The sequence below is a fragment of the Crocuta crocuta genome, unplaced genomic scaffold (genome assembly GCF_008692635.1).
Source record: "Crocuta crocuta isolate KB4526 unplaced genomic scaffold, BGI_CrCroc_1.0 scaffold282, whole genome shotgun sequence".
In the NCBI taxonomy this organism is placed as follows: Eukaryota; Metazoa; Chordata; class Mammalia; order Carnivora; family Hyaenidae; genus Crocuta; species Crocuta crocuta.
The window spans coordinates 6,046,031-6,060,927 of record NW_027529174.1 but is presented as its reverse complement, the minus strand read 5'-3'; the positions used below and the strand labels follow the sequence as shown (position 1 = coordinate 6,060,927).

General features: G+C 42.3%; 1 protein-coding gene and 1 long non-coding RNA gene across 4 annotated transcripts in view; one reads left to right on the top strand and one right to left on the bottom strand.

The window, feature by feature from the left end:
* Positions 1–3,049, bottom strand: part of FRYL (FRY like transcription coactivator) — a 268,402-nt gene extending 265,353 nt beyond the window's left edge. For all 3 annotated transcript variants that reach the window (XM_077757811.1, XM_077757813.1, XM_077757812.1), the window contains exon 1: positions 2,835–3,049. The gene's annotated coding sequence lies outside the window, so the exon portion shown is untranslated. The remainder of the gene's footprint in view (positions 1–2,834) is intronic.
* Positions 3,050–3,106: 57 nt separating this feature from the next.
* On the top strand, positions 3,107–10,469 carry LOC144226401 (uncharacterized). The gene is made up of 2 exons (XR_013333627.1): positions 3,107–3,636; positions 10,385–10,469. It is a non-coding gene; the product is annotated as an uncharacterized LOC144226401 (long non-coding RNA).
* Positions 10,470–14,897: the final 4,428 nt, after the last annotated feature.

Sequence of the window (14,897 nt, the reverse complement as noted above, 5' to 3'; positions counted from 1 at the left end):
CAGTAAGAAACTTTTAAAAAAAAAAAAAAAAAAAAGACGGGGAACTCCAACCTTTGTTAATGGTCTCTTACCAAAGTCTACAATCTAATGAAAAAAATACAATCATACCCATACTTAAGTCAGAGCAAGGCTTGTGCTATAAAAGGTTCCATAAGCGCAAGAGGAAAGAGCATCACTTATGATCAGAAGAGCTTGCAGCCAAGGTGACATCTGAGCTGGGTTGGATGGATGATCCCTCTAGTGAGGTAACAACAGTTGAAATTCAGAGCACATGCTCTGCCCCAAAAAAATATTTTATAGATAAAAATAGTTCAAGTAGAGAACGTATACCCAGCCAACCCCCAAACATACTTTATCTTTTAAAATTTCTTTAAAAATATAAAACCTGCTATATAAAGCAATGAAAATGTTCCCATCTCACCTAGATTTCTTCTATGATACCACTATTCCTTTACCATTTGGGCACAAGTCCTGTGTCACGGTCACTTTGTACCTGTTACTGGGCTGAAATATGCACTTTTTCCTATGGGCAATAATGTTGCATCTTCCCATTAAACTGTATACCTTTGAGAGCAATGACTGTCGTCCATTTCTACTTTATCTTTCCATAATATTCTCTAAATAAATGGATACTCAACAGATATTACTGATGGGTTAAACCTAGCGCTATTAATTGTGACAATTAGCTATCTCTGTCACAAGAGAGGTCTGTGGAATAGATATTATAAACAATTAAATTACATTTTTTTGTATAAAGAACAAAAAGCATCCTAGATGCTTCCCCTAGACACTGAACTAATCGCTGTGCCTTGGTATAACTTGTTCAGGAAAGGTGCTTATTAAAAAAAAAAATAAGTCTCTGAAGCAGCCTTTACAGAACACTATCTCATTGTCATAAAGTCCTAACATATTTACTATGACACAGTGAATGTGCACAAAAATGAAGAATAGCCCTAGTTCCCAAGGATCTCAAGGGGCAGTTCACAAACTCAAGAAGTATCTTGGGAATGTTTTCGAGTAAGACAATGTGTTTAAAACAATACGAAAAGCACACAGAAAAAAAAATGTTTTCCAGGAAGCATAGCCTAGATATTTCAAAGATAATTATTTCTGACTGTGCTCTTTTACAAGTTCAGAAATTCTCTCCTCTACTGTTTAAGCTGGAAAACAAAGATAGAAACGTGGAAACTTGTTTTAATCTTCTACTTAAAACATTGGGAGACGGAAAGGAAGATTATGCCTGCAACCTTGCCTGACATCCTTATCACAGAAGAGGATCAAAGGGGAGGGGGAGAGGAATATAGGTGTAGTAACAACGCAAGATACTATCAAGATTACTACAAAAGAACATGTTTTTGTGTGTCTGCACTTCCTAAATTCTGTGGGAAGAATAAAGTACTTCTGCAACATTATTATCTGAAATTGGCTTTCAGTTTCCCTGGAATAGTTTCTCCTTTCTTGTTATTGCCCAGACTGTGAAATGATAACGCTCCACACCACTGAAAGTTACTAGACAGTGAGTTAATCAAGGAACACTTTGGGAAGTTGTTAGTACTGCATTAAAAAAAAAAAAAATCGCTGGGCCAGGCGTTCCACCAAAACTCACTCTTCCAGAGAAGTAATTTTACAAAATAACTCAGAATGGAAGAAAAGAGAGGATGGAATGCTATTTTTGATCATGTGTAGCAAAAAAAAAAAAGGACTACAGAATAACACACCCACTGCTACTTTGTTTATAGGCTTGTAACTTGCACATGCAAGTACTCTACAAAGTACTGCTCAAGAAGAAACTGTCAAAAATGAATGCTTATGAAAACATTCCTTTTCTAAATAAGATCTCTAACAAGGGATGTGCTGTTTCTAAATGATTTCTCTTGCAAGTATTGACAAGTAGAGCACAGCAATAATGCTCAGAATGAAAAAAAATCTTACACTTGTTTTATCAACAGTGAAAGTTGGTATAACTAATTATAAGGCATAGAGGTTCTGTAGGAGAAATTAACTCCATGTCTGATACCTGTTAGGCAGAACGCTACTTTACAAAACTAACTTCATTTCTTAAAAAAGGTACTTTTTTTCCTAATCTTATAGACCGTAGTAACCTAGTGGGTTGGTTTTGTTGTGTGGGTTTTTTTTTCTTCCAAAAAAAAAAAAAAAGCAAAGTAAATCGAGGTAACTTTCCGAGGTTCAGAGGTTATGGCAAATTCAGCTCTATGTAGAGCTGTTAACCGTCATCAAAAAGCTCCCTTTTTTGTTGTTGTTTTCCTATTATCTTGGCCTGAGATAATGCTCCGTATAACTGCAAATCCACGAGAGAAGCGATTTTCGGAGCCGGGGAAAGAAACTGGGATGGGAGGAAAAACCGACAGCACGCAAGAACCATCTCGCCCTAGAAATCAAGAGTCTCTGACCAAAGAACCTGCTGCCGGAAGACACAACTTCCATCCCCACGCAAAGAAAAGTTGCAAGGAAGAGCTCAGCGCCCGGGCAGCCCGCGCCGGTGCGGACNGGCCCTCGAGCCGGGGCTGCGGCGTCCGCGGGGCCGACTCCGGCTCCGGCAGGCTCCGGGTGCAGGGGTGCGACCGCGAGCAGTGGGCGGAGAAACCAGAGCAGAGGAAAAGAGGGACAATGCTGGGCCGGGCNCGGGCGCCCCAGCCTGCCTGCCATCCTGGCCCGCCTCCCCCTCGGCTCGCATCAGGAAGGGCAGCCGGGCGAGGGCCGGCGACCTCGTCTCCTGCCAAGGCTGTGGCCGCCCGGCGGTGGGCATCCCGGCGCCTGCCCCTGGGGCTGGAAGAGAAAGTGAAATGAAGCGTCTTTCCCCAGGCGATACCTACCCGTCCCCAGTTCAAGTGCAGCTGCCTCGCTCCTCGGGCGCCGCCGGTCCCCGCCCTCGGGCCCCGGGCTCCGTTCTCTTGACAATGGCGCGTCCCCTTTAAGGAATAATCCGATCGGAACCGATCTGTGGTTAAACCTCCGACTCTGATTTTAACCGGATTTCTCCCTCTCCCCCTGAGCCCGACGGACGCCCGGCGGTGCTGCGAGCTCTTCCCACCCCTTCACCGCCCCGCCTACTCCCTCGCCTCCCTGATTGGCGAGAAANTGCCTCTAATCACTCTCTGTCTTCTACTCTATCGTTGCTTTGGAGAACTGGCAGTCAAGGCTCACCCTCCCGCCTCCGGAAAGCGAACTTTATTTTTATTGGTAAAAAGACATCTTCCTGTGCACCTGATTGGGCAAGGAAGGAGTTAGTCTGCACGCCCCTTACCCGTTCTCGCTCTCCCTTTACGGGTTTGAGAAATACAGCCGCAAAGTCCTCCCTACTTTGCCTTCTTCTAAGCGCCTTTCCCTTTAAATGGTGGTAGGGGTCGTAGACAGACTCACAGCCTGTGTTGGGGAAAGCGGGAGAAGGAGACGAGAAAAATTCCGAATCTTCTCGAGCTGAGTCATCTATCCGGAGCTGGGATCCTGCCGAACCTCAGAGTCCTGTTGTCTAGTGAATGGAGGGGTGAGAATGAGTGAGAATACCTGAACTTGTGGTACTAACTCCTGCGCTTCACTCAGTTTTCATTCACTGCCCACTCTACTCTCACCGTCGATTCCACCGGCATTTCGCTACCCCGAAGAGCTTTACTAAAGGTAAACCTGGAGGGGTCGTTATCTCACAACCGTTCATTTGAAAAAAAACAACCATTTAAATCATTTCCATTAAAAGTCCCGCTTCGTTCACGTCCTCTGTGTTGTCTCGGCGTTTGCCACGAAAGCGAAGGTACTGTTCTGGAAAGACTACATCATAGATGGTTCCTCTCCTGCCAGCCTCCAAAGTTGAAGGCGTCCGCCCCCTCCTGCCTCCACACCCCACCCCCGCCCTTGCTAGAACTGCCGCCGGGAGAGCCCAGGTTGAGCCCAAGCGGGCACCAGAAGGCTATTCCTTGAGAGAAAAGCAGCCTGGCACCGGAAGGGAGACCCCGCAGCAAGACCTCGCCCATGAGAGGAGAAATCCCACGACAGCCCTCGTGGGTTATGCTGTCCCCAGTCTCCCAGCAGGGCTGTAGGAACCGAAGGAGTTGTAACTAACACTGGGTGCCCATCTAAGAATGTGAGATGGGGAAACGGTTGAGGGTGCTGGCCCTCTTTGCCAATGAACTTTGAAAGCCTTTGGACCTCAGGATGTTTATTTAGTGCATTTGCAGTAGTAGCCCAGCGGTGCCTGGAAAGTGGCAGCGCTCAGCAGTACCCTAGGAGGGAGTTTTGTGCCAGAAAGGGGGGAACATAGGTGGTCCAAAAGACTTTTCTGTGAGTTCAGCTCAAAAATGTTACATACCCATAAATACCGGAGAGTCAGAAAAGGGAAAACGGAGTACGTAGTCTAGGTGTTTGTAGCAGGGCAAGAGGCAAGGAAGTATCTGGGTTGTATTTATATGGCCTTCATAGATGCTTCTAGAAATTTCTTGTTAAGTGTCTATAAGTAAACCCCTGTTTTCAGCCTATGCCATTTTGGTTCGTGGTTGTTAGGGGTTTTTTTGTTTTGTTTGTTGTTTGTTTTACCATAGTCAAGGTAAAGTAATATCGGTTTTCTCCTGATTTACTACTGTCAAGTTTTAAGACCGCTTCTGGGTTCTGATATTTTATGTTAGAATATAAATAGACTAAGAATAATCTATATTCTAATATCTAGTATGATCTTCTGGAAATAAAAACAGCTAATCTATCAGATGTGTACACAACAGTAGTTTCGTTCAGGATCTAGGTGATATTTTCAAGTTCTTTATAAAACACCTGTTTTATAATATACAGATTATAAATATCAGATTATATGAGCATTTGGGCTCATAATTCCAGAAGCCAGTCTGTAGTAACCTCAAAACTCTGTTCCCTATACTTAACCAACCATGCTGAGATCATGACCTAACATTAATTTATATTGTTTTCTCTATTTCATAATTGCCCACAATAAGATTGTTTATCACTTTTTAGCTCATACATCCAACCTCCTACTCCTAATGCCACCATTAATGTTTCACATCGAGGAAAATTTTAGAAAATCTGCAAACCAAGAGGCACCTGGGTGGCTCAGTCAGTTAAGCATCCAACTTCAGCTCAGGTCATGAACACCCAGTTTATGGGTTCGAGTCCCGCGTCGGGCTCTGTGCTGACAGTTCAGAGCCTGGAGGCTGCTTCTGATTCTGTGTCTCCCTTCCCACTCCATCCCCCCCACCTTTGTCCCTCCCCCACTCACACTCTGTCTCTCTCTGTCTCTCAAAAACAAATAAATCCTAAAAAAAATAAAGAAAATCTGCAGATCAAGAGTTTCCAATATGCAGGTCATCCATAAGAATGTTCAGTGTTACTGAGCCAGTCCCCTTCAGACAGACTATCTCCTGGAGAAATTTACAATGTGCACTTTCCCCTTCGGAGGGATTTTGTCCCATACCTTTATTTCTCATCCTTAAGCTAGATCCCCATTCTTTTTTTTTTTTTTTCTTAATGTCTTTATTTCGAGAGACAGACAGTGAGCAGGAGAGGGGCAGAGAGAGAGTGAGACACAGAATCTGAAGCAGGCTCCAGGCTCTGAGCTGTCAGCACAGAGCCTGATGTGGGGCTCGAACAGATTGTGAGATCATGACCTGAGCCTAAGTTGGATGCTTAACCGACTGAGCCACCCAGGCGCCCCTAGATCCCCATTCTTTAAAGAGGAATGTTCCCAGAGGTGCCTAGCTGGCTCACCCAGTCAGTAGAACATGCAACTCTTGATCTTGGGGGCCGTGAGTTTGAGCTGAGCCCTACATTGGGTGTAGAGACTACTTTTAAAAACAAAAAGTAAAATATTCTACCAATGTCCCAATATGACTAAAGCTTTTAAACATCCTTGTATATAGATCTTTTTAAAACTCTTTTGGGGCGCCTGGGTGGCTTAGTCGGTTAAGCGTCCGACTTTCGCTTAGGTCATGATCTCGCAGTTCGTGGGTTCGAGCCCTGGGTCGGGCTCTGTGCTGACTGCCAGCTCAGAGCCTGGAGCCTATTTCAGAGTCTGTGTCTCCCTCTCTCTCTGACCCTCCCCTGCTCACGGTGTCTCTCTCTCTCTCTCTCTCAGAAATAAAATAAAAAAATAAATAAAAAATAAAAAAAATAAAACTCTTTTAAAGGGTGAAATACATTATGATCATTTATTCTCCCTGCTTATACTCAAAGGTAAACCACATCAAAGAACTACCAGTGAAACCAGGAATTAGTTTTCTTTAGAAAAATTGTTACCATTTATATTGTAAATTCTTTTCAGTACACTATACATGTATATAGTAACTATTAGATGTTAAGTAACTAAGAGAAGGAAAAATGAATATATCTCCAGGTGCCTGGGTGGCTCAGTTGGTTAAGCATCCGACTTCAGCTCAGATCATGATCTCATAGTTCATGGGTTTGAGTCCCGCGTCAGGCTCTGTGCTGACAGCTAACTCGGAGCCTGGAACCTGTTTCAGATTCTGTGTCTCCCTCTCTCTCTCACCCTCCCCTGCTCATGCTGTCTCTCTCTCTCTCTCTCTCAGAAATAAATAAAACATTAAAAGAAATTTTTTTAAAGGAATATGTCTCTACTCTGCAGAGACAGAATCTCCAAAATCTATGCAAAAGTGACACTTTCCCCTTCACTTAGCACTTCGGTGGATACCATCTATTAGCCAGTGATCTTCTACAGCAAAATGAGGAAAAATCCAATTCCTAGAGGCTGTCAACAGACATCTCTTCCCCCAGTCCTGTATTAATACTAACAAGAATGAAACAAATTAAGAGAAAATAAGTTCATAATCATTTGATTTTATAAAGAAACTTCAAGAAAGATTTCCTGGGTCTCGACAGAGGAGGCCCATGTCCTCCACCTTTCATATTTTCAGCGTGCTCCCTTGTAAAATGAGAACTGATATTCATTGAGAATTTCACTGAATGACCTTCAATCATCAGTAAAAGATTCATTTTTGTTCAGTATATCTCCTGAGGTAGAAAGGAGATACTAATACAGTTTTACGTTTCCAATTCTTTCCTGCTTAAAATCCTTCAAAGATTCTCTGGGCGCATGAATGTAGTCCAAGCAGCTCAGCCAAACATACATCTCCCTTTAACATCTGACTCCAGGCTACCTCTCAGATTTCTCCTCTGGCCACCCCTTCATTTGACACTTGAAATGACTCCTCTATCAATATCAATGATCCTATTCTTTCAAGCCTCAAGGCCTCCCAGCATGTGGTTCCCTTTGTGTGTAGCCTTCCCTCCACACTCACCTGGAGGATTCTCCTATATCCATCAAAACCTAATAGATTTTTTTTTAATGTTTTATTTCTTTCTGAGAGAGAGATAGACAGCGTGAGCAGGGGAGGGTCAGAGAGAGAGGGAGATACAGAATCCCAAGCAGGCTCCAGGCTCTGAGCTATCAGCACAGAGCCCGACACGGGGGTCGAACCCACGAACCACGAGATCATGACCTGAGCCGAAGTCGGACGGCTTAACCAACTGAGCCACCCAGGCACCCCCATCAAAACCGAATAGAACCAGTGCCTTCTTTGTGAAGACTTTTCAGATTTTACCCCCTTTCCTGATATGATTATTTCTCTACCACATACATACATCGCAATTCCAAGTGTCAGACGAAAACGGGACTTAAATGTTTCTTTCAGTTGGTTAAGCAACAAACTCTTGATTTCAGCTCAGGTCATGATCTCATGGTTGAGAGGTTGGAGCCCCGGGTCAGGTTCCACACTCACAGCTTGGAGCTTGCTTGCCCCACCACCCTCACCGCCACCTCCTGACTCGTGGGCATAGGCGCATGTGCACTCTCTCTCTCTCAAAATAGATAAATATATTTTTCAAATATTTCTATTTATATCTCTTGCACTAATCCGACCTCTTCTCCAAGATCAAAGGCCATGCTTATGCATCTCTGTATCAGGGTCACTTGGGTTGATGCCTGTCCTAAGGCTTTCAAAAATCCATGTCAAATTGAGTCGTATGAGCAAGGCCAAAACAAAAAGGTTAACTTACAGTGTGAAAATCTAATTAACCAGAATACTATTCTAGGAATATTTTATACATATTTTTTTTTAAGTTTAATTTATTTATTTTGAGAGAGAGAGAGCATAAGCCAGAGTGGAAAGAGAGGGAGATAGGATCTCAAGCAGGCTCCGCACTGGCAACCCAGAGCCTGACTTGGGGCTTGAACTCAGGAACTGCAAGATCATGACCTGAGCTGAAACCAAGACTCAGACGCTCAACTGGCTAAACCACCCAGGAGCCTTAATATTACTTAATATTTTATTGTAAATCTGTCTTATCAATTAGTCTGGGGGCGCCTGGGTGGCTTAGTCGGTTAAGCGTCCGGCTTTCGCTTAGGTCGTGATCTCGCGGTTCGTGGGTTCCAGCCCCGCGTCAGGCTCTGTGCTGACTGCCAGCTCAGAGCCTGGAGCCTGTTTCAGAGTCTGTGTCTCCCTCTCTCTCTGACCCTCCCCTGCTCACGCTGTCTCTCTCTCCTAGAAATAAATAAAAATATTAAAAAAAAAATTAGTCTGGATCACTGGTTCCCAAACGTTATTTCATGGACTGGTAAAAATTGCAAGGAATTTTTGGTAACTAACATGGCCTTAACAACTTTTTTATTTTATAAAGTAAAGGCATAAAAATAAATATAAAATAAATTATCTATTTGTTCTTCCCATTATTTCATAAAATAAAAATATTTTAAAAACCAAAATTGGGAAGGTCATAACTTCAGTATAAAAGTTCTTTGAATAAATTGGACATTATAAAGAACTTGCACAAACCTCCAACTGAGACTAGCATACTCATTGCACTTTAAGTTATGCGGTCTGCTGCCTCTTTTCATCTATTATTAAACAATGGTTTAGAAATTAAAATATTCCTAAGGTTTTTTTTTTCCCCCATGATGTCGATAGGAGGAAAAACTATTTGATTTTCTGTTAATTTTCACTCTACCTGTGAGTAAATGTCATAGGTCACACTAACGGGCATGCTAGCTTCCTGCCAGAACATTGGTAAAGAAACTCTTATTATTTATGAAAGCCCTTGCAAAATGCTACTTGAATTCATTTCTGCATCTACCATGTCTTTTTTAAAAAAAATTTTTATTAAAGATTTTTATTTATTTCTCAGAGGGAGAGAAATAGTGTGAGAAGAGGAGGGTCAGAGAGACAGGGAGACACAGAATCTGAAACAGGCTCCAGGCTCTGAGCTAGCTGTCAGCACAGAGCCCGATGCAGGGCCCGAACCAACGAACTGTGAGATGATAACCTGAGCCATAGTCGGACACTTAGCTGACTGAGCCACCCAAGCACCCCATTGTTTGTTTATTTTTATTTAGAGATCGAGAGACAGTGTGAGCAGGGGAGGGCCAGAGAGAGAGGGAGACACAGAATCCGAAGCAGGCTCCAGGCTCTGAGCTGTCAGCACAGAGCATGACGCGGGGCTCGAACCCATGAACCATAAGATCATGACTTGAGCCCAGGTCGACAGCCCAATCTACTGAGCCACCAGGCACCCCTACATCTACCATGTCTTATTGAGTTCCCTTCCTATTCTTTTGGGAAGCTTACTACTTTTTAAAAATCATTGTTTAATCCTTAGAAAGTTCCCCCATTGTTCGTCAATGAATCAAACAATAAAAATTTAATTGCTCTTTTAAAAAAAATTTTACCTAGATATTTTCTGAACTTCCAGAAATTTAGGTTAAGTGGCTGATAACCATTGATAAATATCATAATTCCTATCCTGTCACAGTTATGATAATGATAATATAAGCCATATTATAGCACATGAAATGTTTTCACTCATATGTGGAACAGGAGAAACTTAACAGAGAACCATGGGGGAGGGGAAGGGGAAAAAATAGTTAAGGAGAAGGAGGGAGGGAAACCATAAGAGACTCTTATATACTGAGAACAAACTGAGGGTTGAGGGGGGGCAGAGGGGAAAAGGGGTGATGGGTATGGAGGAGGGCACTTGTTGGGATGAGCACTGGGTGTTATATGGAAACCAACTTGACAAACTATAAACGAAAAATAAATAAATAAAAAGTAAATAAAATAGAAAAGGTAAAAAATAAATGATTTGGTGAAAAGTAAAAACAAAAGCACATGGGGAAATGTTTGTGTTATATTAATGCAAATGTATTTATATATGTATGTATACTCAAGTATACATAATTATATACCAAAGTGCTTTTTTAAATAATGCAATCCAATCAGATATAAATTTTTTATGATGGGAGAGTTCATAATGGCTAAGCATTGTATAGAAGAAATCTTCTGATGCTATGGTAAAGGTCTAGAAATATCACCTTCTAAACTGGGTCAAGTAATTGATTTCTTTTTTTTTTTTTTTTCAGATAACTGATTGCTTGTTCAGTGGAATACATGATTAATGTGTACGAACTCATCTTCTATTAATAAAATATATTTATTTTGTCTTCATATTCTATACCTATTTTAGATCATTTACGAGCTTTATATTTTAATATTTTATTAATTGGGATACCTTTATCGATAAGATCTTGACTTTGTCAAAAATATCTTACTGGTGATATGTTAGTATTTTGCCATTTTTCTTTTTTTTCATCATTACAAAGAGACTTCCACTCTAAACAGACCCACTGTTTGAAAATGTGAATTTAAAGAAGAGATAAATCAAGGATTAAATACTGACTTTATAAGTGGATTACTCTGAGGGAATTTTGAGAATATTATTCAACTTGATCTATTTCTACTCACAAACAGCTTTCAGAAGTAAAAGGCATAACATAAGGAAAAACACCTATATTCAGTACAATCCCCTTTGTCCATTTCTCAGTGTCTTTGAATTCCACAGCCAAGGGACTGTATAGTGGTTACTTTACAGATTGGATCTTTTTAATGTTTATTTATTTTTGAAGGAGAAAGAGAGAGAGAGCATGAGCAGGGGAAGGGCAGAGAGGGAGAGAGACACAATCTGAAGCAGGCTCCAGGCTCTGAACTGTCAGTACAGAGCCCCATGTGGGGTTTGAATTCACAGACCATGAGATCATGACCTGAGCTGATCTGAGCCAATGTTGGACACTTAACTGACTGAGCCACCCAGGCATCCCACAGATTAGATTTTTAAATTAAATAATTTAAAGGAATGAACACATAATTTGTCCCCATTGAAATGGTTATCTAGAACTCTTGTGAAATCCCTTTGAAATTATCTTAAAACCTTTAATGCATATTTTAAATTTTTTCTTTTATTATTTCTGAGAGAGAGAGAGAGAGCATGAACAGGGGAGGGTCTGAGAGAGAGGGAGATACAGAATCTGAAACAGGCTCCAGGCTCTGAGCCAGCAGTCAGCACAGAGCCTGATGCATGGCCTGAACCCATGAACCATGAGATCATGACCTGAGCCACCCAGGCGCCCCTAATGCGTATTTTAAACTGTTACTCTGGTAAGTATGAATTTGTAACTGGTAAGGGAAATAGTCCCTTTAAAAGAAGACAGGAAACACTTCTTAATCCATTTCTAGTATGTGAGTTGAAGGAAAGTTGATGGGAAAATGTAGGCACTCTATTTAAATTCATTACTACCACCTATCAACTCATCTCATTTGGGAAAGAAATTCATGAATTATCAAAAGAACTGGGAAATTTGATGGCAGAGAACAGTTACATGATCATACTACTGGCAAAGGAGTATGCCAGATGACTGATTTCTTTTGGGGGGCTTCTGTATGTTGATGGAGACACAGAAAAACAAAGGACAAAGGAAAGTCACTTTAATTAATCCTACCAACTAAGCAAAATAAATAGATCACTTGTTTCAGCAACAGAAGCAAACTGTTAACAATTGAGAAAAGCCACCTGCAGGTGCTTTTGAACACAAGCCGCCCCAGAGCCCAAAATTACTATTGTTTAACACAAGGGTCAGCAAATTTTTTCTGTGAAGGGCCAGATAGTAAATATTTTTGGCTTTGTGGGCCATCTGGTCTCTTTCACAATACTCTGTCGCTATAGCACAAAAGTGGCCACAGAGAATACATGAATGAACATGCAGGGCTATGTTCCAATAAAAATGTATTCATGGACACGGAAGTGGAATTTTACTTAATTTTCGTATGTCAAGATATATCATTCTTCTTTTGACTTTTTCCAATCATTTAAAAATATAAAAGCCATTCTTAGCTTACAGGTCTGAGAGGTAGTGGGTCAGATTCACCCATGGGCTGTAGTACTGAACCTGGTGTAACATGTAACTTTTTTTATAAGTTTTTTTTTATAGTTTATTTATTTTTGAGACAGAGACACATAGCATGAGTGGGGGAGGGGCAGAGAGCGAGGGAGACACAATGCGAAATAGGCTCCAGGCTCTGAGCTGCCAGCACAGAACCTGATGCGAGGCTCGAACCCACAAACTGCGAGACCATGACCCGAGCCAAAGTCTGACTGAGCCACCCAGGCACCCCTCTAACATATAACTCTAATTCATCAAAAAAAAATTTTTTTTGGTTTAGTACCTAGTATGTGTCAGTTGTTATGTGTGAGAAGTAAAGGAGATGATTCATTTTCAGAAATGTCAAATAAAAGCTGTGCTATCTAGTTGACAGTAGGTTTACAACCTATTGGGAATATATATGAACCCCCCTCCATAATGGAGTCCCAAACCCTTAGACACTTCACTTCCTGGTTCATCTTACCCTCTCTGTTTTTCGAGCTTATTTTCGCCGACTTTCTTTTTTAAAAAAAAATTTGTTAATAGTTAATTTATTTTTGAAACGGAGAGAGACAGAGCCCGAGTGGGGGATGGGCAGAGAGAGAGGAAGACACAGAATCTGAAACAGGCTCCAGGCTCTGAGCTGTCAGCACAGAACCCAATGCGGGGTTTGAGCCCAGGAACCGTGAGATCATGACCAGAGACGAAGTCGGTGCTTAACCGACTGAGCCACCCAGGCGCCCCTCGCCAAAGTATTTTCACAGGCTTTGCAATGAGCATGCATCAAAGAACAAAGGAGAGACTGAAAGTCTCTGCCTCACCTAAAGAAATGTACATTTGTTCCAATGGACCACTTTTTGCCTTATATGGGCATAGGCGACTTCCGGGTAAGGCTGTAAACTCTGTAGTAGTCAGCCAATGAGGAATCAGGTAAAGCACTTGCCCCTTAAGAGGTAAACAGTCTGCTGTCACTGCCCGAGTGTGCCTGTCCATCAGACACCTGCTCTTGCCTCGCTTCACTGTGCTCTGACNGGTGGGTCAGTGGGCTTATTTCTCACATTATGCTAGGCCTGAGAACTACAGTGGCTGACAAGATGGACGTGGTCTCTGTCCTCATGGGGCTTAAGATATAATAATCACACAAATATATAATTAGAAACTGTAGTCAATGGCTATGAAGGAAGACTACAGAATGCTCTAAATCATGGGTTGTAATCTAGACTAGGAGGCTATGGAAGGTTTCCCTAAAGAAGTATTCTTTGGGGGCGCCTGAGTGGCTCAGTCGGTTAAGCGTCCGACTTCGGCTCAGGTCATGATCTCACGGTTCGTGCGTTCAAGCCCAGCATCGGGCTCTGTGCTGACAGCTAGCTCAGAGCCTGGGGCCTGCTTCAGATTCTTGTCTCCCTCTCTCTGTCCATTTCTCTCTCTCTCTCTCTCTCAAAAATGAATAAACATCAAAAAAAAATTTATAGGCGGGGCGCCTGGGTGGCTTAGTCGGTTAAGCATCCGACTTTCGCTTAGGTCATGATCTCACGGTTCGTGGGTTCGAGCCCCACGTCGGGCTCTGTGCTGACTGCCATCTCAGAGCCTGAAGCCTGTTTCAGTCTGTGACTCCCTCTCTCTCTGACCCTCCCCTGCTCATGCTGTCTCTCTCTCTCCCTCTCTCTCTCAGAAATAAACAAAACATAAAAAAAAAAGAAGTATTCTTTGACAAGGACTGAAAAATGAGTATGAACTGACATGAGGAAGCGGGGGACAGAGAGGAGAAAAATCTTTCAGGTAGAAAGCACAGCAGCGGCACCACCTTGGTGGCACTGAGAAAGGCTCTGTGTCCCGAAAACAGAAAGGGAAAAGAGACAAGCTGTTAAATTGGAGAAATAAGTAAAAGCAAAAGCAATCAGGGCCTTGTAGGTTTTTATTCAAAGTCATAAAAATCCATGACATGGTCAGATTTGCGTTTTTAAAAGATCCTTAGCTGTAGTGTGGAGAATAGATTAGTGGAGGGCAACAGCGGTGATCACATTAGTCAAAGGCTTCTTGACCCTGGACACGAGGCCCTGGAGCCAAAACTACTATGTCATTGATGCCAGACACTGTTCTCAATACTTTACATGTATTAATTCATTGAAATTTCACAACAACTTGATAAGTAGGCACTACCGTCCTGCCTTTTTGGAAGAGGAGACTATATCTCAATTCCTTCCCTTAGTGCCCCCTCAGTTGTCTCTACTTTATAGAATTATGGGAGGTGATTGCAAGAGAAAGTTTAAGAATAAGGAGGAAAAGAGAGGCAGAGGGGCGCCTGGGTGGCTCAGTTGATTAAACATCTGACTTGATTTGGGCTCAGGTCATGATCTTGAGGTTCGTGGGATCAAGTCCTGCGTTGGGCTCTACATTGGCAGTGCAGAGCCTGCTTGGGATTCTCTCTCTTCCTCACTCTCGCACCTCCCCTGCTGAAGTGTGTGCTCTCTCTCTCTCTCTATCAAAATAAATAAATAAACTTAAAGAGAGAGAGGAGCAAAGAAATGAAGAAGTTGTGTTCTATAGGACCATAGCCTTGATTCAGACCCAAGGCTCTTTTTCAAGAGACTATATTGCTTATTGCGAAGGAAGCCCAAATTTAACAAGGTAGCTGTCTTGGGTATCTGTGGGAAGCCCTTGTGAGAATACTCATTGCTAC